The sequence below is a fragment of the Anas acuta genome, chromosome 8, assembly GCF_963932015.1.
Source record: "Anas acuta chromosome 8, bAnaAcu1.1, whole genome shotgun sequence".
NCBI lineage: Eukaryota > Metazoa > Chordata > Aves > Anseriformes > Anatidae > Anas > Anas acuta.
Window position 1 is genome coordinate 32,229,670 of NC_088986.1, and position 27,382 is coordinate 32,257,051.

General features: G+C 37.9%; 1 long non-coding RNA gene across 4 annotated transcripts; it reads right to left on the reverse strand.

Moving 5' to 3' along the window:
- On the reverse strand, positions 1-26,387 carry LOC137860394 (uncharacterized). 4 transcript variants are annotated; one of them, XR_011098880.1, is made up of 7 exons: positions 26,250-26,387; positions 26,003-26,162; positions 16,582-16,677; positions 12,883-13,017; positions 12,264-12,313; positions 3,777-3,935; positions 1-137 (listed from the first exon to the last, which is right to left on the reverse strand). It is a non-coding gene; the product is annotated as an uncharacterized lncRNA (long non-coding RNA). The 4 variants fall into 4 exon arrangements; XR_011098879.1 differs by lacking the exon at positions 1-137 and adding an exon at positions 708-1,801; XR_011098882.1 differs by lacking the exon at positions 1-137 and adding an exon at positions 1,978-2,667.
- Between the last annotated feature and the right edge of the window lie 995 nt (positions 26,388-27,382).

Below are 27,382 nucleotides of genomic sequence, written 5' to 3' on the forward strand. Positions count from 1 at the left end.
CCTACTCTTCTCCACTGAGCTGTCATGAACACAGGATGTTCAGTGAGGAGGAAAAAGAGTTGATGTTCTCTGGCAGAGGCAGTTTTCCCCACATCCATTGGTTGTGCTGCAGGCCCGTCTGCAGCACAGGTAGGTCTCTGCAAATGTATGGGGAAAAAGGAACAGAGGAAAAAGAGTTGGAAGAGCTGAAAATATTGGAAGAAAGGATAACAAAAAAAAAAAAAAAGAAATTCAGTAGACACATGGTAAGAAATTGAGGTAGGGATGGTTGCATCCCAAGAATCTAATGGGTCTGATGCGTTTCTGTGCCACAGAAGGGAGGGAGGGAAGGAACACCATGGCACCAACTCATAGCTGACAGACCATAGGCTCATCATTGTGAAGACTTAATAAAGCTTTCACACTTCATAGTATTTGCACATGTATTTTCTGACTCAGTCAAATGACTTTCTAATGATAGTGTGAAATAAGTCTCTTCAATCCAACTTTGCCATCACATCTGAAACTTTTATTTGCTTCTCACTCTCTTCCTCAACCTCTTCCTGGCCCAGCCAGTCAATTTCCCTTCAACATGATCATTTGTTACCACAGGAAGGCAGTTCATTTCATGATGTCTTGTTCTTGGGTTAAACTAGAGAGGGCAACCTATAAGAAGGCCTGCAATTACTAGCAAAATGAATGGATGAAATACCTGTTCTCTGCTCTTTTCTTCTTTCCCTTTCAACAGTTATCTAAGGCAGCTACTAAGGATCCATGCAAATATCTGCTGTGCTTGTCTGATCAATGATTCAATAGGCAAAGAGGGGTCTTTTTTCCATGCTCATCTTTGATTTCTGCACAGAACTATGCTAAGCTTGTGTTTCTCAGATGAAAGCAAGTGATACAGTTTATGCTAAAATGACAAAACAATTTGAAAGCGAATGTGTATAATGGAGAGAAGAATTTAAGCACATGGTTGACATTATTACATTTATTTCTCAGTGAGACCTGTCTTTTCATGACACTAATCAAAAAACTGGGTCACCTCACAATGGTAATTCCTAGAAACCTTGAAATTCATGAGTCAATTTGATCCCTTTTTAGCTGAACATTCACTAAGCACAGCGAGGCTGGTGGAACTCTGCTAGCTCATCAGACTTGTCATTGACTGTATGTGAAGAGTTTATATCCTTAATGGGATCAAAGATTTTATCAGTGATCCTTCATATATGTAAACAGATGAAATATTTTTCTATCAGCATTGATTCCACACCTGACATTTCTTCTGTTGATCAGCTATTGGTTATTGTCCATTATACATGTAAAATCAGACAAGGAAGGTTTATTACTTTCTTAACTATAAAGAGCCAAGCCAAAGAACATCCCCCCATGTTTGAATCCATCTTGCAACAATTGAATGTTAATAACATCATTTGACATTGTCAAGGTCAGATATAATATAATACTAGGCTGGACATTATGAGGAAGTTCTCAAAATATTGTGCAGCATTTTAAAATGCAGATCTCCCATTAAAGTCAAATAGAAGTCAGCCAGCTAAAATCGCAGTCATCCTTCAGAAATGTGGAACTAGAAGGGTCTCCAAAGAAGAATCTGTAAAATTAACACATCAGCAGAGAGTGCCATGCACTTAGCCTTTGTTGTCAACACAAAATTATGCTCTTCTTTAGTGTCCTGAGTTAACTCTGAATATTCCCCTGCCGATCCATGAAATTGAGAACATTGTTGGGAATACCACACATTAAACACACTACAGCCATCAGTGAATTCAGGCTCATTATATTCTTCAGCTGTAGTATGGCCCTTGTTTGTCATAAAAAAAAAAAAAAAAAAAAAAAAAAAAGCATGTGATGAAAGTGACTTACATTTTGGTATAACAAAGTTATAGCAATGCAGAAAAAATAATCTTATTTCAGCAAATTACTTTTATTGGGGAAAAAGCTACAAAAAGAAATAGCTCTAGAAACAAATTATACCATTATAGAATACAGTTCAATTACATTAAAAGGAAAAAAAATTTTCAAATCCTAGAAAAAAAAAAATTTGAGAAGTATTTTCTATTGTCAAACAAAATTTCATTCTATTTCAAGTGAAGGGGATTTTAGAGAATTCTGATCCAACAAAGATAAAAAATAAATTGCTCTGAACTGCAAAAATTACCTGCTGCAAGAGTGACCAAGCCTGGAAATATGGCAAACAATATAAAGTTATAAAGAAGAAAGAACATTTTTACCTAGATAGGATCAGATCAGTTTCTTCAGGCAGAGCATGAGTAACTTCAAGTCAGGTTCATGCAAGTCACTCATAACCACAAAGGTAGAAGTGAGCCTCTGGGCTTAATATGCAAGAGTTGATCCCTTGTTCCTAAATCAGCATCAGTACTGACATCTGGATCACCAGGAGTATGTCTACTCAGCACAGTACAGGCTGTACAGTGATACTGAAAAAGCACTGACCCAGTAAGGGTCCTGGGTGCAGGGTAGGTCTATCTGCTGATGAAGAGGGGCAGCTTTTACAGGTAAGGCAGAGCAAGAGCCACTCAGAGACACTGGACTGGCAGGAGTCATGCAAAGCTGCTGGTGGTTCTCTGTGCAGAAGAACCTCTTGCTGTGCAAACCTTTAGGGCAGAAATTACCAGTAATCCTTTGTGTTCTTCTACTTTCCAGCTCCTGCAAAAGAGCATCACATGCTTAACATACTCAAAATCTATATTTTGCTCTGCTCCATTTCTTTTTTCATAAACTAATTTCCAGCAAAATCTTCACCCATGTTGTACTGCGTCTGGCTGGGATGTTAACTTCCCCTGCAGCAGCCCATACAGTGCTGTGCTCTGCACTTGTAGCTAGAACAGCAGTGGGATCACACCAGTGTTGTGTCTGCTGCTGAGCAGTGCTGGCACAGCACCAGGACGCTCTGTAACCCTCCTAGGGGGTGGGCAAAAAAGTGAGAAAAGAAACATCACCAGGGCAGCTAACCTAAACCAACCAAAGGGATATTCTATACCATATGATGTCACACTCAGCAACAAAAGGTGGAAACAGGAAGAAGAGGGGAGGGGTGGGTTCTCGTTGTGAAAACGTCGGTCCTCCCAAACACCAGCTATGTGCGTTGAGGCCCTGCTTCAAGGACATGGTTAAGCATCACTCATTTGTGGGAAGTAGAGAGTAATTTCTTTCCTCTGCACTTCCACATAGCCTTTATTTTTTCCCCCTCCCTTTTCCCCTTTCCTTTTTTTTTTTTTTTTTTTCCCTTTAGTTAAATTATTTAGTTAGTAATAATCTTTCATTAATACTTTTTTTCCTTTAATTAAATTATCTTTATCTCAACCCGTGAGTTGTTCTTTATGTCTTCCCCTCCTCATTTAGGGAGAGGGAGTGAGAGAGCAGTTGTGGTGTTTAGCTGCCTAGCACAGTAAAACAACCACACATGTTAATTTTGAAGTGCCCCAAATCTGCCTGATCTTAGACAGTAGATAGACCTCTTGGTAACTGCTAGCATGGTAAGAATGAGTCTATGAGTTGTGATAAATATTAGACAACAGAATGAGATAGAGAGATGTATTGAAATCAGTGAGATGATGTACAGAAGAAAAAAATAAAACATGAAACAAAATGAGACTGAGGTCAACATATTATTAGAGATCAGATTATCATTAATGTTAAATTTGAATTCAGGTGAAATTAACACTCATCTCACAGAGCCAATGTAAAGAAAGTAGCTCTCCCCCAAATCTCTAGCTGAGATCCTCTGCTGATGGCCTGGCTATGCAAACACTTACCGTATGTACTGATGATTAATGCAGATAATATCTCTGAGACAGGGAGTGTTTCTCCATTTGATGAATAAACATGGCCTAGTGCAGGAGTAGCTCTCAGTACTGCAAGCTCCTCAGAGTAGACTCTGCATTCTTTCCAAGACACATCACATCCCAATGGTTCTATACATTAAGAAGAATGAAGTTTCCGCATTAGCAAATACTCTTTTATTCAATGCTTTGAAACTAAAAGTCATAACCCAAAAAGCCTAAATGAACATTGTTTTCCTCACTTCTGCCTTGCAGGAATGGCAGCAATAAGATTGCCTTGCAATGCTTGAACTACACAAGTGTGGTATATGATGACCTGTTCCATTTTATCCTTTGTTACAGGATGGGAAATTTTAGTCGCAACTTCAGGGACATTTTGAAAATAGTAGAATTTAATACAGAGTTTCAATGCAGATTCCTTATACTGAGCAGTTATTGGATATAAAAAAAAAAAAAAAAAGTTCTGTTTTCAGTCCCTCACACTAAATAGCCTGACTTCTGAGATAGTTACACTTCTTTGCTTACTTTCCTTCTGATTCCATGTCTCATGCAACACTGAATGCTCATCTTCAAGAAGGCTGGACACTGCCACCTCCCTTGACTGCTATTAGAAGTGAACACCACCTTTACTCCTTTCCCAGAGATACCTTCTCAAGAGACCTGCTTTTCAGGAAAAAGGTGACTAGCTAATCACCTGCTGCAGGCTCTCTATATAAAGTATATGTAAGTCAGGTCATTAAAATGCTTCAACCCATTTCTCCATGAAGTCCGTTTGCCTGCCATGTTTTAATGGCGTGTTTCCATTACAGTTCCTGACTGTAAAAGTCTTAAGGAATAAGGAATTATTTTATTACATGTATGCTCAAAAGTGGCTATGGTTTTAATGAAGTCGCTGGTCATATGCACAGCCTATTTCTGGTGTCTACTTTTCAAGACAGATTTTGGAAGGCTAGGCAGGTTGAAGAAGGAAAATGTAGTTTACATTTACATACTTTTAGATCATCCTGTATTTATGCTGTGATACTTAATAAATACACCAGGTGCTAGTTATAATCCAGAAAAAAAAAAAAAATATTTGAAATACAGCTCTTTAACTTGGTGAGGGAAGATGTAACAAAATCTAACATCTAGAAAAAGCTAGGTAAATTGTGGTTTGAAAGAAGATGCATATTTTAAATAGCGAAGTATTAGCTTACCATGGTGTGTTTAGATGTCTTTGTCACTGAGCCTTTGTTTTGTTTTGTCTTGTCAAAACTGGAACCTTTTTCAAAATCTGTGCCAACAGAGGGATAGCCCAGCAGAATTAGGACAACATATCCAATTAAGAGTTTGTTTTCTTTATTTATACACTTGTGCTATGCATGGGAAACCAGGTCTTCTGTGTCCACTGCCAATTCAGACTGTAACTGATCTGTGCACAGATTAACTGTAAAGGCTGTATTGCTCGGGAATAGCCAGATCTTGTTGTTATCCTTTGTGACCAGACTGGCTGGACATCACAGTTCTGTCTTATGGTAAGGCAGTCCCTCGGGCACGGGGAGTCATGGCACTGCTAGGCACCAAGAAAACTTGTAGATGCTTGTGAGCAAAAGGTCTCAGTACAAGATGAGCGTTACACTACCTTTAACCTCACAGAGGTGTTTGAAAATAAATCAGTGTTTGCAGTTACTCAAACACTAAGTTATTTGGGAATTAGTTTTCCTCATTCAAATTATTTAATGAGACATAATAAATTAGAGAATCCAAGAAAGACAGCCAAAATCCCATCTTGAATGATAAAAGGATTGAAGTTTCATCTGAAGAAGATTATGTTTGACCTTATGACAAATGTGCTCTTACTCATACTTTTTCTAGTGTTGCCCTTTCCATTACATTATTATTCTTCTGTCCCAAGCAAGCACCAGGCTGTATTTCTGTCAGTCAGGAATGATGTAGGACACCCATGTTTATGCAGCTAATGAATACCAAAATCATCTAGCACTAGCAGCTACATATCTACCATGCTCCACATCAGAAGAGCTAATGGTTTTAGCACTACTACTCTGAGTGACAATAAACATAACGTTTTAAATCTCATAAAACTTATACAACATAGACAACTCCCAAAGAGCTGTAGGGGATGTGGTGACACACAACACATGCCAGAGAACTAGAATGCCATGGATGGTCCACTCATATGTATATGTACAAGAGGCTAAACTCCTATAATTTACGTTGTATAGAATGTTGGTGGCTTGAAGGAGAGCATAAACAGCACTAATATATCAAACACCTTGTACTCCAGGACACCCCCATGACACAACCTCACCAGAACTATTTAACTCCAGCTCCAAGACTCAAGTTAAGAACTGCAAGTTTTTTGTACACAGACATCCAGGAACTTGCTAGACATAAAACCCAGCAAGAAAAAAAAAAAAAACAAAACGAAAAAACGCAAACACAGTCCCAGCTGGATGAGAGAGTGAAATTCTAGTAACATGCAGGGGCAAGTGCTTTGTCCATTGTTAAAACATGGACATATAAAAATCTTCCTTATAACTGATAGTGCTCTGAAAGTAGAAGTTGAAAGTCAGCATCATCTCTTGCAATGGCCAACATATGCCTGTGCATATTCAGCTAATGTCAAAGAAGCATTGCAGATTGCTGCCTGACAATGGGACTGAAAGTCTATGAAATTTGCAATGCTCTAGGGAGTTCACAGACAAGCTCTGCTTCATACATGCCCCTGCACTGGCTGGAGAAATGCTAGATCTAAAACATCAGTTCCCCCAAGTGGTAAAGCTGCACTGGGGCTTTGAGAGAAAAGCAGTGTAAGGCTGCATGCAAGTATTTAGCTCACATACACACTAGAGCTGATTCCAGCACAGAGGAGACATGAGAGCCCTGATAAGGGCTGGAGAAGAAGTGCAGAAACTTCATAGTATGTAATAATGACACTTGTAACCCTTGACATTGTGAAGGGAGTGGGACAGGAGTTGTGTATAGAATACGACAAGTGATTATGAGCTGCCCTGCTAAGGCTGCTGCAAGTGAAAGAAGGTGCACCTCTCAGTAAGATGATACTGAAACACCTGGGTTTTCTAGCAGGTATTTATGCCTTGGGTACTAGGTGTTTTCTATCTTAAATTAATTTAAATATAAAATTTGTGTCCAAAACACATTCAAGCTTAGGGAAAATGGTAGGAAAAAGAACTTTTGCTGCTACAGTTTTCTCTCTCTCTCATCTTGGTTCCTCCTATATTTTAGTTTGGAAATATCCAGTGAAATCAGGAGATACACATGCATATCAGCTAAAGGTTGAGTCAAAGGCAAAAAAAAAAAAAAGATAAAAAGATGAATTGCCTAGTTATGTGCATTTGAAGACTGCTAGATGAGGGAAAAGGAAAGACAAACAGTGTCCTGACGAAAGGAAAGGTAGAGAACACATATAACATTCAGCAAACTATGACAGTAATTTCATTAGAACACTGGAAAAAAAAATCAGTAGACCGTTCAACGTACTCTATCAATTTCTTGTCATCATCGACCTCAATAAATTCTTGAAACTCCAAGACTGTTTCTTTAGTGAAGTACAGACCTCATCTCCTGACCCTTTCTTTAATGCACCTACTTTTGAAGTATATAAAAAAGTACAAAAATGTGCTTTCAAAAAGGCAAAATAAACACAATGCCAAATTGAGCACTTGAGACTTGATTGCTACTGAGCTTACTACAAGGAAAGAATGTGATTTACCAGGAAGTCAATAACTTCTGAAATGAACTCCCAAAGAAAACTAAGGGGGAAAAAAAGGCACCACAAACACCAAAAGTATATGCAAAGAAACATCTTTATATTGCCATAGGATTGTAGTTCAGATAAACATTTGACTGCAAGCAAAATAGTCTTATCCATAGCTCGCAGCTTTGAAAATCAAGCTGCAAAAATGTTTGCCTTCCATCTTTTTTTCTTATGTTTTTCAATTTTTCTTTGATTGAGCTGAACAAAAAATCTTGATAGACAGGGTTTCTCCATCTCCTCCTCTCCTCCTGCCCCCTTCCCTCACCCCCCTTTTTTTTTGTACTTTCTCTTTCCCATCTCAGTTGAAACCACAAGGTGTGGATATTTAAAAAATAGCATAAATGAATAAAAACCATTAACATCTCTTAACTTCAGAACTAGATCCTGATTAATCCAACCAGTAATTGGATTTGGTTTATATTTTGAACATAAACACAAAGTTTATGTGGCATGTTACTTGGCATAACATGAAAACTTTCCATGACTAGCTTACTCCGTAAGACCAAACAAAATGAATTAATCACACAAACACTGACACCCACAAACTCAGTACTGCTTAAGCAGCTAAGAAGTAACCACAACTCGCTCTTTTGTCATTGAGCTCAGTTTTGTCCTCATAATAATACTGACTTTTTTGTGAAGTCATTTGTGTGCTATATTGATGGCGAATCTCCCCAAATACTATAGAAACACAAAAGTAAGGTATTCTAGTTATTTTACACATTGTCCAACAGGAAACATCTCTTCAAGGAACAGACAGACATATGACACAGGTGTATGACCCACAGATTTTTCTATGCAGCTCACTTCCAATAACTTAGTCACTGCTATATTATGCAAGATAAAACTCAGAGTTTCAGATGGGGTGTACCAGATCTGTGGATTTCGGCTGCCACTTGTGCAACAAACAGTATAGATGGGCACACAAGAAGCACTTACTGGCACTTTAGAAGCATACAGATGTTTAGAAGGCAGCTGTCAGATTTTGCATGTGCATAGCATGTCAGGAAAAACTGGGTTGGTGTCAGTCAAATTATCTTGTCCATCAGTCTTTTAGGAAATACACTAAGAAGCCTAAAACAAGATGTTGAAAGAGATGGTGTTATTTCTTCTGTGAAACGAGGGGATGTTTTATGTAGCAAATCTGACAATGAATTTGCAACATGAAAGAAGCTTCTTACTACATCTTAGCTACCTGAGCTGATCCATGGTTTAGAATAACTTGAGAGTGTCAATCAGTAAGAAAACACTATAAGAAGACCTAATAAAGACTCAAAAGTTCTATCATGTGAAATCAAATGAAAGCAACCAGAAGGATCAACACATCAAGTTACCATTTCTTTCTTCAATCCCCTGCTGCAGCTCTTCCTCTAACCTGATTGTTCTAACCTGGTGAGTGAAAAAAAAATATTGTTTACTCTTAGCTCATTTTCAGAAATCAACAAGTCCAGTTTTGTCCATTGCTTCTTCAAATGTAGAAACCAACTAAGTAAAATAGCACCAGAAAAATAACTTCCTTCCCTTATATGTAGTAAGGAGGAAGTGGGAACAGATATTTAACCCTTTCAATAGCAAGCAACTTGCTCATGCACCTAACTCCTAGTTTTCTCCATTAAGCATGCTCCTAACAAAGCCATTCAACCAAGATATTTATGTTTAAAATACGTATCATCACTCTGCTCTAAGTTCATCCTTGAAATAAGAATGATCTCCCTTCAATTTCATTGGTAGTAACATTTTAAATCTTTTCCTCCTAGTGCCAGCTGACATCATTCTTGCAGTGCAGGTACAAATTATGCTTACAGCCAACTAGAGACCATAAATATGGAAAACAGAGAATGATTAACAGTTTTGACAGATAAAATAGAAGAACTTCCACACAGGAGATGCTGAAGCTGCTGGAGATATTAATATAACTTGTGACACTTAGAATAATGACAAGTGCAATGTCAGTCTCAGTAAGAAGCTAAAAAGTCTAAAGAAGAGTAGGAATTCCAAGACATTCTGCTATTGTTTAGAAGTCTTATTTTGCTAGCATGCCAGATAACAGAATAAGATGTTGACCACAACAAACATATTTCTCAGTAGTTCTATCGAGCTCCTATACCACCAGGAACAATTTCTCCATTTGCCACTTGAAAAAGTCAGTTACAGTTAGCAGACTCACACCCATAGATGAACAAGGAAGGAATTCACCTAATAGTGTAGGGAGAGTTTAAGAAGCCCAAGCTGTAAGGACTCCCTCTTGGTATGCATCCATACGTAACATACCATCCTTTTATTTCAAGTGTGTTTCTCTACGAGAGGAAGGAATATCCAACATTCGGGCCACTCCTCATTTCAACAGAAGTCTCCAAAGTTATTTAAATCACTTTTATTAATATTTCCTGCCACCACCTAAACAGATCCCCTGCTTAAAAAGCCAGCTTCATCCTTATCAGTGTATAAAACATTTTAGTTAAACTGCATTGTTGTGCATTTTCTCTTGGGTTGGAGAAAGTAGAAAACTGTTTGTCATCATGTACTGACTATATTGTTCCAAAAAGCAAAAGCATTTTTATATGACTGACGAGTACTGTGTGCAGTTCTGGGCACCACAGTATAAAAAGGACATGAAACTGTTGGAGAGTGTCCAGAGGAGGGCTACGAAGATGGTGAAAGGCCTGGAGGGGAAGACGTACGAGGAACGGCTGAGGGCACTGGGCCTGTTCAGCCTGGAGAAGAGGAGGCTAAGGGGAGACCTCATCACAGTCTACAACTTCCTCGTAAGGGGGTGTCGAGAGGCAGGAGACCTTTTCTCCATTAACACCAGTGACAGGACCCGCGGGAACGGGGTTAAGCTGAGGCAGGGGAAATTTAGGCTTGACATCAGGAGGGGGTTCTTCACAGAGAGGGTGGTTGCACACTGGAACAGGCTCCCCAGGGAAGTGGTCACTGCACCGAGCCTGACTGAATTTAAGAAGAGATTGGACTGTGCACTTAGTCACATGGTCTGAACTTTTGGGTAGACCTGTGGGTGTCAAGAGTTGGACTTGATGATCCTTAAGGGTCCCTTCCAACTCAGGATATTCTATGATTCTATGACAACACATAAGGACAGTCCTTGCAGTGCCTCATCTACCAGCACAAGTGAAACAGTAATAAATACTGAGCAAAGAATGTTCATTTTTATTCAGACGCGCAAATAAAAAATAGCTTTTTTTTTTTTTTTAACTACTACAGATCCCTGGACTCGTCACGAGTTTGTTTATAAACTTTCGTGACTGTACTGTCCTTGTACATCTCACACCCCAAACTTTGATTGTGACATGAACAAATGCTCTTATTGTTGGGTCTAGCACCTACCTATTCACATCAAGTCTCACTTGCAATTGCCAGAGCAACTTTCAGAGCAAGGTGGTAAGACAGAAGCTCTCAGGAATCACTGCTGGAGGACCCTATGTAGGACCCTACTGGTGTGATTTAATGATTAGGATTCAGATATGTTCTCATAGGATATTGGGAGGCTCTATGATCACAGTTTCTTCATGAAGAATACAGCTGAGGATAACAACTTTTGTCAAATAAAATAATTCTACCACTTTTACAAAACACTTGAACTTTGATTCTTCAGACCAAAGATTATACTCTCTGGCAAGCTTTCGTTTATATTTGTTGTCTTTAGAAAAGTAAAGCAAATGGCAATAAAAAGAACACTGATTCAATTTACCAGTTCAGCCAAGAGGCCTCAGTCAATCTGAGTAAAGCCTCAACTAAGTTAACAGAGAAATGTGGCATTTGGATCAGTGGCTTATACTACTGTTCTTGAATGGTACGTTTAACATACAACTTCCTTGTAATCTATAGAATTACCTAAGGTTGTCCATTAGAAAGGTTAATGTTTAGAATTTGAAATAACTATTAAATTCAAAAACCCACAAAAAAGAAAAAAATCCTTCATCTTTCATTGGATAATCATTTTAATTAGCAGTTAAACCACCATAATGCCACCTGTTATTCCATAAGACTTTGCTTGTATTATTCAGCCTAAACTTATCTTTCACTCCTTTTGTGCTGGTTAACTGTAATACAGTCTGTCATTCCCCATATCTAATTCATTTTTTGACATTGAACTTAATTTTCAAAATAAAGACTTATGAGGAAGAACTAACATAAGCACAACCTTTTTTTTTTTTTTTTTTTTTTTTTTTTTCTTTCTTTTCCTTTGAAAATTAACCTATTTGTGTCTACAGCACCTTGCAGGAAACCTGAAGTATAAAGTTTGAGAGAGCAGGTTTCCAAGGTTAAATATATATACTGTTAGTGAAAATAAATGATATACACGCCTACAGGTACATTAACAACAGTGCCCACTTGCCAACATGTTTAAGTTTATACACAAAGAGAAATGCAACCATGCTGTCTCACTGTAGCACAACCTTAGAGTTTAGCTCTAAATCATTTCTGAGGAAAGGCTTCCTGCAGACATTTCACTTAAGCAGTTGTAAGTACAACTGCAAAACACTGTTGACTGGTGGACTCCAGAGACTTGTTCATTACCTGTCATTAAATGTTTTAAAGTTTGCATAATTGATCCAGCCAATAAGTCATCATTGATTTATAGGGGTCTGTGCTGAAGAGTTGCTTGTTAAAAATTCATAACACTGGTATGTGTCTTTACAATCCATTAGCTATTTACGTACCCACAGTCCTAAGATTGATTGACCTTGGACCGAGATTCTCATGGACTCTGCTTTTTATAGAAATAAAAAAAAATAAATTATTTCTTATTTTTTTTACACAAGTCCACTGTATAGAAAAGCAATACTTTAGTCTTCTCCCTTGACAGCTATACTTTGATTATTTCCCCTCCATCAAAATTGAAACTTTAGTTGAAATGATGAATAAATAAAGCATACTCCATAAACAGCTTTCCACTATTATTTAAGCTTGTGTGCTGTGCTCTGTTAGTCTCCTTTCCCCATCATCAGATTCAAGTGTGTAAATGTTCTAAAAGGCTTTGAATGTTTTATGATGATTTCAGGGAATGATGGAGTAATAGCTGAAGAGTGAAGCTATTAGTTTTAATATTTATATTGAGTGCTCTGAAACATTAATGTGACAGGATGTAAGATCAGAGCAGCGGGACATATTTACTTCACAACCATTGCCGCGTGGCAAAAATGTTTATTTTCTGAAGCTCTGAGGCCAAGTTTTTTCACAAGAATTGAAAGTTCAGATTGATGTATATATTAGCTTTTCCTGAACTTTGTATTTATTTTCAGGAATTGAAGATTGGTTACTACTTCAGATACAACTTACTTTTTCTCTTTAGGTAGGACCCAAACATAATGATGCTGGCAGTGTATCACGGTCTCTTTTGGAAGTTTTCCAAAGCTGATATTAATTTAGAAATTCATCTCTCCCTGTCTGCTGTGTCTGCTTCTGAAAGAACACCTTAGAGAAAAGGAAAACAGTCATTTGTTAAAAAAGAAATGGGATAGACTCAAGAGCAGAATCATTGTTAAAAAGTCATTCATATTGTCTTCCAATATTTCATGCGTGAAGTAAACCAACCCTGTAAATGTCCTAACTCATTGTGCTTGGTTCTTCTGTTCAAACTAGTAAGCATATTAAGTGATCTTAATTACCAAGGGTCAAACAGTGCTCACCCCACTTGTGTGTTTCTCATGGTTTTCAGTGACCAAATAAAGGAAGCAAGATGAGATCCCTTGGGATAAATCTTCCTATCAGATTTGCAGAGTGGATCTGATATAAGTGGGACAAATGATGACTTAGTGCTGCTACATTATGAAAATATGATTTGTCCAGATGCTTCCATGCTCTGTGTAAGGACTCCATGGACTGACACCACCACTAGGATGGCAGTACACAGAACTCCATCAGGAGAAATAGTCAGGTCTACCACATGCATTTTAGCCTAATGTAACAAGCAAGTTTTATTGAACTTGCAGATTTAGAAGCAGATTTAGAAGTGCTTGGCAGCCAAAGAAAGCTAACTACATATCTTAGTTCTCTCTCCAATACTGCATTAGCCTAATTAACTTCTGTCTTAGTCATTGGTGACATCCAGTCTCAACCACCTTTTTCCCAACAAATTACAGGTAGTCTCTCAAAGACAGGAGAAAAAGAAGAGATGCATATATCCCACTCTACTTACCCCTTTAACTTTCCTTTTCAGCATAAGAGGAAGTTTAATGTTGTTTCAAACCTGCTACAAGCATGTCAGTGTGCTCAGTATAAATGAGCTCCAGTACTGGAAATATGGTCTTGTTTAAAAAAAACAAACAAACAAACAAACAAACAAAAAAAACCAGCAGCAGTGAAATATTTCCTCTAAATAATTTACAACTGATTTGAAATCCAGACACATGAATGAATAGCTTATACGATTTTTTCTATTGCAAATTTTTTTTTTCTTTTTTTTTTTTTTTTTTTTTTCTGAAATTCATCTGGGACAATGTTATTTCATTGCTTGGATTTATGAGAGTCATTGAATCTTCTGAATAGTGCCGAGTAAGCTAAAGAACTTCACTGTGTAAAACCAAGTCAAAGGGAGACTCTATCGGTAGCCTAGCAGTAGTTCTTTGAAGGACTGGGCTCCTTATTACAGACCATACCCACAACAGAAGCAGCTAATAGGAATATTCATGAGAGCATCCTTTGGTGATTCACAAGAGGCAGAACATGCAGCATTTTCTTCTGGAAGTTTATTTCTCTAACCTTCATGTCTAGTGACACATAAATGTCAGTTTATCCTCCACCATTATTTGGAATATTCCACTAACTGAATCAGTCCCTCATGCACTTCTCAGACACCTACAGATACAGATCATTGCTCTCTGCCTTTCCCATGTCTTCTGTTCCTAACTTGCTTATGCTTGTTGTTTAGGACACTTTTCTAGATAAAATTCTTCTTATTAACTGAATTGTGCAGTGCACTACTTAATAGATGAGAATTTCTGAACAAATTTAAGGGGAAAAGTAAACATGCTACCTCCACTTGTGTGTACAGCTACTCTGTAATTCCTGGTCCTCTCTGTAGCAGTCAGAGATCACCTACTTACAAGCGTTTACCTCTACTTCTCTGCACAGAATCAGCCTTTCAAGAGTACCAGAGGAGACTTTCTATAAGGAAATAAAATTGTTAATGCCATAAATGAGGGTAGCAAACATAGGGAGAACGATTTTCATCACTGAAAATATGGGAGTCACATTCTGACCCATGTCTGGTACAGCTTTTTTGAAAGGTGGAAGAAAAACAATAAATTCAAGGTGTTTGCTACCTAATCAGGACTTCTCCTCCCTACAGAACTCCACTACAATATATTCTCCACCAAGGCAGTTCTTCCACTTGTAACAGAGCACATATTGACACTACAGAGTATGCAAGGGTGAAAAACGCTGCTCAGAAGTGCTGAGACCAAAACAGAGGCCAAGAGAAGGCCAGGCTGTGACGAGATTTGACACCCTGTCGTCTTGTGGTGGGAACATATTTGGCAGGATGAGAGCATGGCACTGCACAGCCTATAGCTACAGAACCCAAAGGCTCAGGCTTCTCTTCCTAAAATAAGACATTTCTGGCCAGATGCAACTTACTACTAGTATAATCTTTGGCAAGGAGCTTCCACACAAGTGCTGGAATGATAAAATACTGTTTTCTTAGCAGGATGTTCACTGACAACTCCCATCTCAAAAATGCCAATTTTGATTTACGAACTACACATTTGGCAAGATTTCACACATGGAGCATGGTGAAAAGTGCTCATCTCCATATGAAGTCTCTTTATTTTTTTTTTTCTTCTCACACAGATGAGCTTTACACAGCCCAGATCATAAGTAATCTTTTGTTATTTACTACACAGGTAGCTAGCAATGATGTGCACAACAGAGTAGTGGCATATCCCTAATTATCAGGAATGTGACTTTGTGTAGTCTGTATGATATACAAATTTTGACATTTGCTTTCACAGTGTAAACTTTTAAAAACCACCATAAAGACACCCATAAAAATACAACTTTGAATAGAAAAAGATGTAAGCCTCATAAAGGCTACATGAGAATTTTTCCTTAGAGATCAGGAGAAATATGACAAGTATAACTGCTATTATAGTTATATAGCATATTCCATTTAGCAGTGATATAGCAGAACTGTGAAAGCATATCCTAAGGTATTTTCAATTCATGCATTTGACATTGATATTAATTATTGCATTTAAGATACATTGGGCTGTTTATTGCCAACTGTTTCCCCTCACTGAGAATGTTAACCACAGCAGAGGAATATTTGATGTTACAAATTATTTAGCTTGCTACTCTTCATTTTCCTTTTAGTATGCAATTATTTGTTTGGTTTCACTGAGCAAATGAATTTTCAAGGGCATTTGAAGGAAAATAAATAAAGTACAACCCAAAAGGGGCTTTTTTTTTTTGTTTGTTTGTATTCAGGAACAGAACTGAATCGTGCATATGTATGAATCAACAAAATCAGGTTAGCTAAGAAACTGGAAATTGCACTCCACACTAGAGCATTTTTCTTGCTCTAGAGATCTTTGCTATGGATTTGAAGGACTAATAAAAAATCAGCAGCATGACTGGAACAGATGTTTTTTATGGACTCGGCTTGTTAATGGTCTTTTTAGCTTCTCCTAAGGACTTAAACCCAGTTCTTCACTTGTCCTGAATATCTGAGATGATGTTAACATTGTCCAAAATGTACACTAACAAGCTGCAGTGGAAAGCTAAGGTCTTGCACATGCTTATGAATAAAACTTCAAAACATTGCTGTAAATGTGATGAAATCCCAAAGTGGGTAATGCTACAAAACAAAAAATAAACTTATTGACTGTATCAAACCCATATGGTATCATACTGCTTGAAGGGAAGACAAGGCTTGGAAAAGCAAAGGCTTATTACAACTGTAGAAATTCCCTTTATATTTAAATCATGGTTCACTTCTGTATACAATGAAAACTGAAACAAAATGAGACAGATACTCACCCAGTGTAAAATAACCATACTCTACTGGCTTCAGTGGATTGTGTCAATTTATATTTGCCATAGAGGCTTTGTGTTTTCAATCTAGTTAGTGGATTTCTGCAGGTAGAAGAGATGAATAATCAGGAAAATTACAAATCAGAGTCTATCGGAGACGTTTCACTGGTCACGTAATACTTAATGTACTGTTTCTGTTATATACATTTTTTTTTTAATTTCCTAGGTTTTTCCATGAATTCATGCTTGCCAGACACTGTATGAGTTGCTCGTTATACCAGGCTCTGGGAGGCAAGGAATCACACTAGGACTTGCCAACTTTCAGCTAAGACTGTAGAAGTATGGTCCTGAACAACACCATCCAGACATGTGACTGGTCCCTCTAAATCCCACTCACTGGAGAAAGAAACTTGAGAGGTATAAATTACTTCTCAGGCTTAAAAGAGGGGGAGAAAAGGAATTCAATTTCATTTAAGGAGCACTTAGTTAAACGGTACTTGAAAATTTTCACAATTTAGCTTGCTGCTTTTTTACACAGAAGTACCAAACTGTTATTGAACACTGAGTAGCCTAATGTTTTTGCTGTGTCAGTTACAGATATGCAGCTTCACTTCGGCTAAGTGATAGAATAATAGAATGTCCTGAGTTGGAAAGGACCCACAAGGATCATCAAGTCCAACTCCCATCTCCACACAGGACCACCCAAAAATCAGACTGTGTATCTGAGAATGTTGTCCAAATGCTTCTTGAACTCTGACAGTCTTGATGCCATGACCACTTCTCTTGGGAGCTGTTCCAGTGTCTGACCACCCTCTGGGTAAAGAACCTTTCCCTAACACCCAGCCTGACCCTCCCTTGTCCCAGCTCCATGCCATTCCCTTGGGTCCTGTTGCTGTCTCCAGAGAGAAGAGCTTATCTCCTGCCCCTCCACTCCCCCCATGAGGGATCTGCAGGCTGCCATGAGGCCTCTCCTCAGCCTGCTCTGCTCGGGGCTGGACAAACCAAGGGACCTCAGCTGCTCCTCATATGTCTTTCTCTAGACCCTTCACCATCTTTGTTGCCCTTCTTTGGATACACTCTAATAGTTTTATATCCTTCTTATATTGTAGCACCCCAAATTGCACATAGTGTTCAAGGTGAGGCCACACCAGTGCAGAGCAGAGCAGGACAATCCCACCCCTCAACTGGCTAGCAGTGCTATGCTTGAGGTGTTCCAGGGTATGACTGGCCCTTTTGGCTGCCAGGGCACACTGCTGACTCGTATTTCACTTGCCATCAACCAGAACCTCCTCCTTGATGCTCAAGCTCACATATGTGGGATTTCTTTCTAAGGATGAAGCCTTTCTAAGTCTTTTCTCTCTACATAAAGCATTCCCCTGAGGGAAAAAAAAAAAAAAAAAAAAGTTTGTTCTTTGACAAGTTTGACAAGTTACAAATTCAGGTGTAAAATAAGGACAACAATGTTCAGTTCCTTCCTGATTTTTTTTTGGTGAACACTGTTCATACGCTTCTTTTGGAGGTGTTCTTAAAGTTTGACATTATCCAAGTCTATCTTCAGATATCTTTGCTTGTTGCCACTGTCATTCTCATATTTCAAATGTTCAGATTTAGTTTGTGAGAGGTTTGGTTTGTAAACAGCTTGAATTTGGAATAGCTCATGAAACACTTCCCAGAAATGGCTACATAAAAATCTGAAAAAATACCTGTTACTGCCAAAATGTTCAGATTTGATTCAATAGACCCAAAGTAGCCTCAAATTCAAGCCTGAAATTCTCCCAGACTTAGGCAAACACAACAATTTGAGCCACTCATATCGGGCTATGGATTGTTTCCATACTAAAAGCTTTGCAGAGAGAAAATGCCCTCATTAACATTCTACACATAAAATTAGTCATTAGAGTACTTGCAGACTTTTTGATACAAATTTTAAACAAAATAACCTGCTGTTTCTATTATCTCCTGAATTGTAACTGTCTAGATCAACAACCTGAATGCTCTGGTACATAACTCATTACAAAAGCAAACAAATAAAAAAAAAAAAAGCAGAAGAAAAAAACACACAAGATGAGCAATAGAGAAACGGGTGTGACAAATGCATATATATTTCCTGAGTCCCTCTACAAATTCAGATTTTTCAGGCCAGTGAAAACATTTGCAAGAAACTGTTGGAGCTGATTTTTTTGCAAATATCTCATACAATGGGCAAACACTTAGCGAAGTGAACAATCTACCACCAAAATGCAGATTTTTTTAGGGAAGCTGTCCTGTAACATGCAACCTCCTCCTGCCTTAGGACTCCTGACTCTTGGTTTTTGGGAAAGAGGTGAGCATCCAAGAAGTTCTGATTGTTAAAAAGAAATTATCCCACAGAACAGAATCCCTCTTCAGATTCACATTTCAAAAGCATTTAAATGAAAGAGAATATATAATGTTTCATGGCTAGGGGGTCATAACATGATTTTCTTGGCACAACCTTTTGTATCCCATCACTACCTGTACTACTGCTTCACTCTTCTTACAGTATGGTTGTACAGAATAACCTTCTACTTATTTGTGCTTTATCCTCGTTTTCTTCCTGACACTATAATAATTCCAGACAGCTGTTCTATATCCCTGTATATAGAACAGTTCTATATACGCAGTTTTATATATATATATATATATATATATATATATATACATACACATATATAGTTCTATAGAACTGAAATGTTCATTATCTCTGTAAATATCTCTGGAGATATTCAAGGCCCATCTGGACGCCTACCTGGGCAACCTGCTCTAAGGAATCTGCTTCATCAGGGGGGTTGGACCCGATGATCTTTCGAGGTCCCTTCCAACCCCTTCAATTCTGTGATTCTGTTGCAGCTCCTTTCCCTGTTAATGTGTAACATGGAAAAATAGCCTGGATCTGAGCTGGAATAAGGCTTTGACAAGACTTCATAACAGACAATACTGACATTTTGTCTCATTTAAATAATGATAAAAACTCTGTTTCCTTATAGCTGACCACAAGAGACCCCATCACATATTCTTCTTTTATAACACTGAAAGTAAGTGTTGGTGAGAACTGCTGATTATCTGATAAGAACACAATCAATTTGTGCCCATACTCATTAATCTTTCTTAATACACGTCAGCCCATTACATTTGATCCATGACCTCTGTCCCCAGTCTTTCATGAAAATCTCTCAGGATCAGAAGCACATCATGAATTGGCATGGAGCCACCAGCTCCAGCAGTTGACTGCAAAATACTTCAAAGCCATCAGCAATGGCAGCTGCTATATTTATGTGCACATGACCGAGTGATAAGTTCACAGCTCCTTTAAGGCAAACTGAAAGACGTTGGCCATTGGAAGGCCTGAATCCTATTAGAAATACAGCTGTGTCCCTGTTTAGATCAAATTATTATTTGTCTTTACTCTCTTCTGTTTCCACACATGTAAGTGTCATTTCAGGCGGTGGGACAATCTATGCAAATATTTTCCACATGGCTTTTTAAAGCGGTATTTGATGTAGCATTGATAAACATACAGCAATGCTTTAAAAACCAAAGTGTGTTTTTCACTGCATGATTATTCTGCAAATTTTAAAATTGTGAATCTTTGCAAAAGTACCAAATATTGCATTTCAAAGGGAGATATAATATATTCTAAAAAGAAAGTTGATATCATAGATATTTGCCATGAATTTTGTTGTTACAGTTCCTTCCTGTTAATTTGGCATTCAGGCTTATCCCACATCTGATCATAGTATAATGTATTTTCACATAATTCATTAAGAAAATACATAGACTTGTTATAGAAATAAAAAGGACATACATTTCCTTGTATATGCACAGAAAAAAAAAAAAAAAAGATAAACTTAGTTCTTTTAGGAATTGTCAGAAACTTCAGTTCAATGGTCAGCTGGCCGTGCTGTGGTTTTGGTCAGCATAGCCTTTTGCAACAAAATGCTCAATCTGCGTTTCCACAAAAACAATGTTCTATGCTCTTGTTAAGAGGAAATGAATGTGTATTATGAAATGACTGAGCAGGAAGATAGAACCTCACTCAATGCATTTCTCTCACCAAGAATAAACCCCCTCACACACTCATAACCACAGCAATAATATCCACAGCCAGCGGCTTTCATAGGGGTTCTTCTGAGAGAATTTCTGGGAATTTTCTGTGCATGGCTTTTGATCTTCTCTTGCCTTTCTTAAACCAAGGGAAAGGGATAGAGAACCTTACAATATAACTGCCAAAGATAGCTCCCAAATGCAAAGCCTGTGCTATTTAAAATACAAGTAACATCTTCAAAAGTTACAGAGCAACTTATATTACATATTGATTTATCTAGAACCCAGTATTTTCTGATCATGCCCTAGCAAGCAAATACTTGTTTTATTCTTATTAAAGTGTCAAACTGGATCTTAATCTGATTGAATTGATCATACTGCAGCTTTGAATTACTCTGGAAGAAAAAAAAAAAAAAGAAAAGAAAAGAAAAAAAAACAACATACTCATTCATTAATCACTCACTCATGCAACAAAGAAGGTGAGATTGCTACTTACTATGCCTGATGAGCTAATTGTGAAGGGGCACAGCTCAGCTGCTTGCCAGCTGCCCAGAATGGTAATCCTCAAGGGAAAAGAGGGGAAAAGAAGCTCATCTTTGCCCTTCCCCAACAGCAACCTTTTCACATCTTCCAAAGCCATCTAAACTGTGAAGAAGCAAACTAAGCAGACTAAGCTGATGCTTTCCCACTTCTCTAGCACAAAGATGATCAGAGCTATATCTCCCCCCTTTGCTCTCTGTCCTCAGACATCAGATTGTGGTCCATCATCTTTAGATGTTTGTTTCTACAAAAGAATAAAGCATGAGGGAATAGACGTGGTTATCTTTCCAGGTATCACTGCAGGCAATGTGGTAAGATTGCCCACTCCTCCTCTGGGAGTTTTCTCCAGCTTTAAACAGATCCTTACCACAGCTCTGCCGGGGTAGGATCATAAGGATATCCATTTTTGTTGTTGTTTTGTTTAGGTTGTTTTTTGTTTTGGTTGATGTTTTGCTGTTTTTTTTTTGTTTGTTTGTTTTTATAAAAAAGCAGTACTCACACAAGGATTGTCACAAATGGCACGGAATAAGAAAATTTGAACATGACTGCCAATTTTATTGTCAGATTGTCAGAATATCTGAATCAGTAGAATAATTTAAATGTCAAATCAAGGTACTACAAAAGCAAATTCCTGTGATTTACTGTGTTGCTCAGCGATAACATGACCTAAGGGTAAAGAGAAGAACTGATTGAAAAGAAGTCTGTTTTTCAGAGGAATGTGGAACTTCTTGTTGCAAATTCACCAAAAAATCTGAAATTGCAGTGTTTTTGTTTTTTTTTTTTTCTCAGGCAAAAGCACAGTGGTACTATGAGAGAGTTCTCCAGGAGGGCCTTGGAACTTGCCCAGATATACTTGTTTTTTATAGATATTTACTGTTGTGAGAATTAATACACCAGCTTTTGGGAAGTGCTCTGAAATCCTTGGGAATTAAGAGGTCTAAATGCCAATTATTGTTATTTAAAAAAAATATATTTTACATGGAACTGCTGACGTATAATGATGATGGTATTAGTGTAGACTATTGTAACACTCTTCATAAAGCTTACACTAAAAATGTGGAGACTAAACAACAAACATATATTTATAGTGATAAGCCCTTTTCAGTGGCTATCATTGTGTTGATATTCACAGCTTCAGGGAGGTTTTGCCTGAATAAGGACTGCAGAATAATGACCATACTAAGAAAATTATATGAACTGAACTGGAAAGTGAAAGTCCAGATTAGGAGCTGTCATTCTGAAACTCGTTTTCCCAACCATGATGATGAACTCTTATTACCTGTGAATATGGAATTCAAATACTATTTTCAAGTTTTAAACGTAGGTAACACTTTACATTATGTGTCAGTGTGGTACCAATTACAGCCTAACTCTGCTATTATGAATCTGCTGAGAGATAAGACTGAGCCAAGAAGTTTCATAGTAGCCCAAACTTCAAGAAAAGTTCCAGAAGATTTCAATTTACTCTTCTTATACAAGCTCACATTTAGTATCTTGGGACACCTGATGCCTTGGAACATTGTCTTTTTAGTGTAACAAACAGCTTGCACTTTTTTTTTTTGTCCTCCTCCTCCACTTTACGGGTGAAAATGAACTCCTCATCTAACCACTTGCATACCTTAGTAGCTATTGCAAAATTTCCCTGTTACTTATCCCTCATAAGGAAAGTAAGTGTTCCCTGGTTGCAGTGTTCCACAATGAATACAGTCTGGAAAAAGGGAAATTGAACATTGCCCTGGTTCCACAACTGAACTATCTTCTGCTACCTTGCTTGAAACCAGCTCTTTCCCTGGCTGACTTACAGTGCTGTACCTACAGTGACTGCCATTCATCTATCCTGGCTTTGACCAAGATGGGGCCTAGTCCTCAGGAAGAGTTAAAAATAGATGTGATGATATCAAGGTGCTTTTACAGAAAGCAAGGCTGTGCCTTAATCCCTGAGAGAAAATCTTACAGGATTTAATATAAAATATTGCCATAGGCATCTAACTTGTCTTTAGTGGTAAACCATGTTGCTAATCTAGAAGCTTGATGGCAATAATAGCCACGCTTTTCATTAAAACAAGTGGATTTTAACTGTCTTCTCCATAACAGTAACTGGGAAATACGGACATTTCCCGTGATAAGTGAGGACAAGGGAGAGATTGTGACACTGATACATGAAGTAGCTGTTCCTTTCTGCTTGCTGAAAACCCTGGACTTTGCCTATAGAGCAATAGTGTGCCATATTTGAGATGCTAATTCACTGTGAAGATGTAAAAAACACAGGTCTAAGCTTTTGAACCATACAAGTTCTTGAAGAAAGGAAATCAAAAATCTATGTTTAAAGAACAAGATTAAGTCAATTCACCTACAAAATATTTCAGCTAGATATACAAACTTGAATACTGTTTGCTGGACCATGCTTTTAACTGGAATGCTGAAACCCTGCATACAGGAAATGTTACCTATGCTAGTATTAGTTAATTAGGTCCACTAGACTGTTTTCATCACAGTGAATGGCGCTTGTATACTGATATTTGCCATTAACACTAAACTGGGCTTACACATGTAAAATCCCTCTGGCACTGAAGGAGAAAAAAGTCTTTAGAGTTTCATACATAATGGATCTATAGCAAAAATTAGCATTTTATGAAAAAAAATGAAAACCTAGAATGAAATTATAATACAGTTTCTATTTTGTGTGTCCCAGTTTGCCAGTGCATTGTACATATGATACAACTCACAGGTCATCACCTGCATGTCTGTTACAAAGTCACATCAAAAAATCTTTCATTTATCTGCAGACTCCATTACCCACCCCCGACCTACGTCCTCTGTAACATGATGATAGGAAAAGTACCCTCTTGTACTGTGGCTAGAGGTTAATTTTCTGGTTAACTGAAAATTTCTGGGATTGTTTTTTTTTAATTGTAATAAATACCATGACTTTTCTACTGTGTTTTCTTTTCTGTGTATGTTCTGTGACATGCTTACACAGAAATAAATAAAGTTTTCTCTGCAGGTACAAATATAAGTAACTCTTGCCTGTTCTATTGCAATAAACATTCATATGGAAAAAGCTGTAAGTCTAGGTTATTGAGCATACACATTGCAGACTAGGTACAGTACACTAAGTAAATATACACCTATTCAGGACATCAAGCAATTTCACCTCCTAGTCATTTATCTCCTTTTCATTCCCAGTGCTTTTCAGGATGATCAGGATGCACAGAGATCTCCACCTGTTTCAGGAATACTCCACACAAAACCTGGCTGCATTTGAATCATCCAGAGTGCCAGTGTGAACCTCAGCAGAACAAGGCTTGCAGCTCATTTCTTTTCTTAGAAGAAGCTGAAGATCTCACCTAAGCCAAGCTTTTTCTATGAATTTGCTCATTACAATTAGGAAGAGAGCAAGGAATAGCCCTGCTAATTCCCATGAATATCTTCAGGCAAGGCCTGTGCATGGTGGTGTGATCAAAAAGGGCCAGAAATCATTCACATGTGAAGACAAGTGGGAAAATGAACTTAGCAGACCCACACACAAATGGTAAGGCATCACCTTCCCTTTCTTTTCAGGATTCTGTATCTCAATCCCACAGCTTTAAAATGTGAAGCAAAACCTATTAACATGGGCTTTATGATTCCAATGGAATTGAAGTTGTAACGCCAGCAGGAAATCAAATTCAGTCATGTTTCATATTCTGAGCCTAAATTTTGCAATAGCCTTTTTTTCCTTGCTCAGTGAGTAAATGCACATTTAGGGCAGCTAGGTACTGTTTAAGTCTGCAGCCACACATACTTACAAATCAATATTTTCAGTCAGGAAGAAAACAACTTATTACTTATTAATTTATAAAGATATTCATCCCACTCAACACACTGAGATGGAAAGGCTTACATATTTGTTAATCCATGCTCTTATTCCCTAACTCCTACCACTAGGAATTCTGTTTGATTGTTCTTTTGCAGAAGATATTTAAAGAACTTTTTAATCCAACCTGTTAAATTGTGCTCCCTTTTATACTTTTGGTGTATGGATCCTATATACTTAAATACCAAATATGAGTCATAATGATATTTTTGATTCCTGACATTATCCAGCTTATTCTTAAAATGGAACAAAAAAAAAGTAATCATGATTCCCCAAAGAATCAAACAAACTAGCAGGGAAGTTGAAGTAGAAAAATAACATTCTCCCTAAGCCTGAGCAATGTGGTTCATATTTCCTTCTTCCAGCTCTCTGTCTATGGGAGCATCTGTCAAGGCTGAGTCAGCAACTTCTCAGAAAATCCTTGTAAACGTGTTAGTAGACATTTCATTTTGTCATCTACCTAGGCACACTGGATTAGTATGCAAATAAGACACACAAGAACAGACCACAGCAGCAGTGCTAATGCTCTAAGTGATCTTTCAGTGTAATTAGAATTTGTTTCATCACACTAATTTGACATGGCAAATTAGTGAAGCTAAGATAAGGGGGTTTAGTAGAGCCAGGGCGCTGGTATGTACACAGAAACTTGCCAGTAAGTCCATTTGCACATGGGAGTTATGTAACATTGCAGAGAAGTGACAATTAGCAAAAGCTCTAGGAAAAAAAAGAAAAAAAACTTTTAAATTTTAATCTGATAATTTGATAGGTTATATTTTCTTCTGCTATTGTATCATAATAATGGCCTAAAGATCTTGATCTCTCTGCTGTTAAGAAATCTTTCAAGATTTCGGATAAGCTACACAGTACCACAATTACACATGTTTAGTCAAGTCTGGCCCAGTGGTATGTAGCAACGTGCTGTGCTGGCACACGGGAATTCAAGGGACAACTTCATGATTTCTGTCTCACCAAATGTGCAAGCTGAAAGCCATTCCACAGCAACAACAAAACTCCGGGTTGAGGACAGCGATCGGCTTCTTTTCTCCATCTTCCTGCTCCAGATCATACAAACTCAGCAGTGTTCCAGAGTCAGAAATTAAAACCAGTCCGCTATTGTTGCAGAGTAGTCCTGAAACTCAGAAGATTTCAAGAATGGCTGGAGCAGGCAGTAGTCTAGAAGAGGTCTAAGGAAAGGTATGGCTAAGAGAGTACTCACCCAATTTACAGGGAAATAAAATATTTAACTTCCTGATTAAAATGAAGGCTCAAGACTGTTCTTAGATTTTGTAAAACATTTATCGCCAACATTAAACAAGTTACCTGACCTTTGATACAACACATTGTTCATTTGGACCTGCTGAGATCATCAAGCAATAGAGTGCATCTGGCTAGAGATGAGATGATAAATCTCTCTCAGCTGAATCACAACTCCCCCCAGCGTCCCCGGAGATGCAGCTTCCTTTCATATCTCGCACTCCGTGAGGGAAAAGGGCTGTGTAAGCCAAAGAGGGGCTGCCCTGAAATGCAGTCTACGGATCTGAGAATTCTTATTCTTTTTTTCTTTGTGTTGTATTTGATTCAGAATAATGACTGTGGGTATAGTAATGACAGTTGTTTATAAAATTTGCATCATATAATGAAATGTTAAGATGGGGTTTTATAGCTTGGAATGTTTAAGAATAGTGGAGAAAAATAAATAGGCATATTTAATCTGATTATGTCTTTACTTATAGGATAATAAGCTATTCTTTCAGTTATATACTTTGCATTACTTGTATAATTTGACAATGTCCTGAGGAGAATTTAAGTTGACTTTAAGAAATGCCAAAGCAGCCAGTCTTTGGACAGATAGAAGGAAAAACATTATACTCAAAAATAAAGCAAGTCCTAGGCAATGTGGAAATCCTCACTATGGGGCTTGAACAGAAATCAAAAAGGAACAAGCAGAATAGCAAGATAGAAGTGGCCCTTCAAACAAGGAGACATCTGTTGGTATCTTCAAGTTTTGCACTTCCAAAGTGGTAACATCCAAAGAATTGAAACAGAACAGATGTTAGCTAAAGCCCACCAAAGCAATCCCAGAGACTCTGGAAATTGACCTTTTCTTTCCTTTTCTGATCAGGATGTGTTATCTTTGGGAGAAACATCTGACAAGAACACCAGATATTTCAAAACCCTAATTTTTTTTTTTGGGCACAGGCAAAAAGTTGCCTACAAGTATGCTCTAGGAAGAACGTAAAGGAACTTCCCTGAAGAAAAAAATCATTTCTCGAACTTGGAATCACCTTTTGGCACCTTCCCCCCCCCCCCCCTTTTTTTCCCTGAGCCTTGGGTCTCATGCCCCATAAA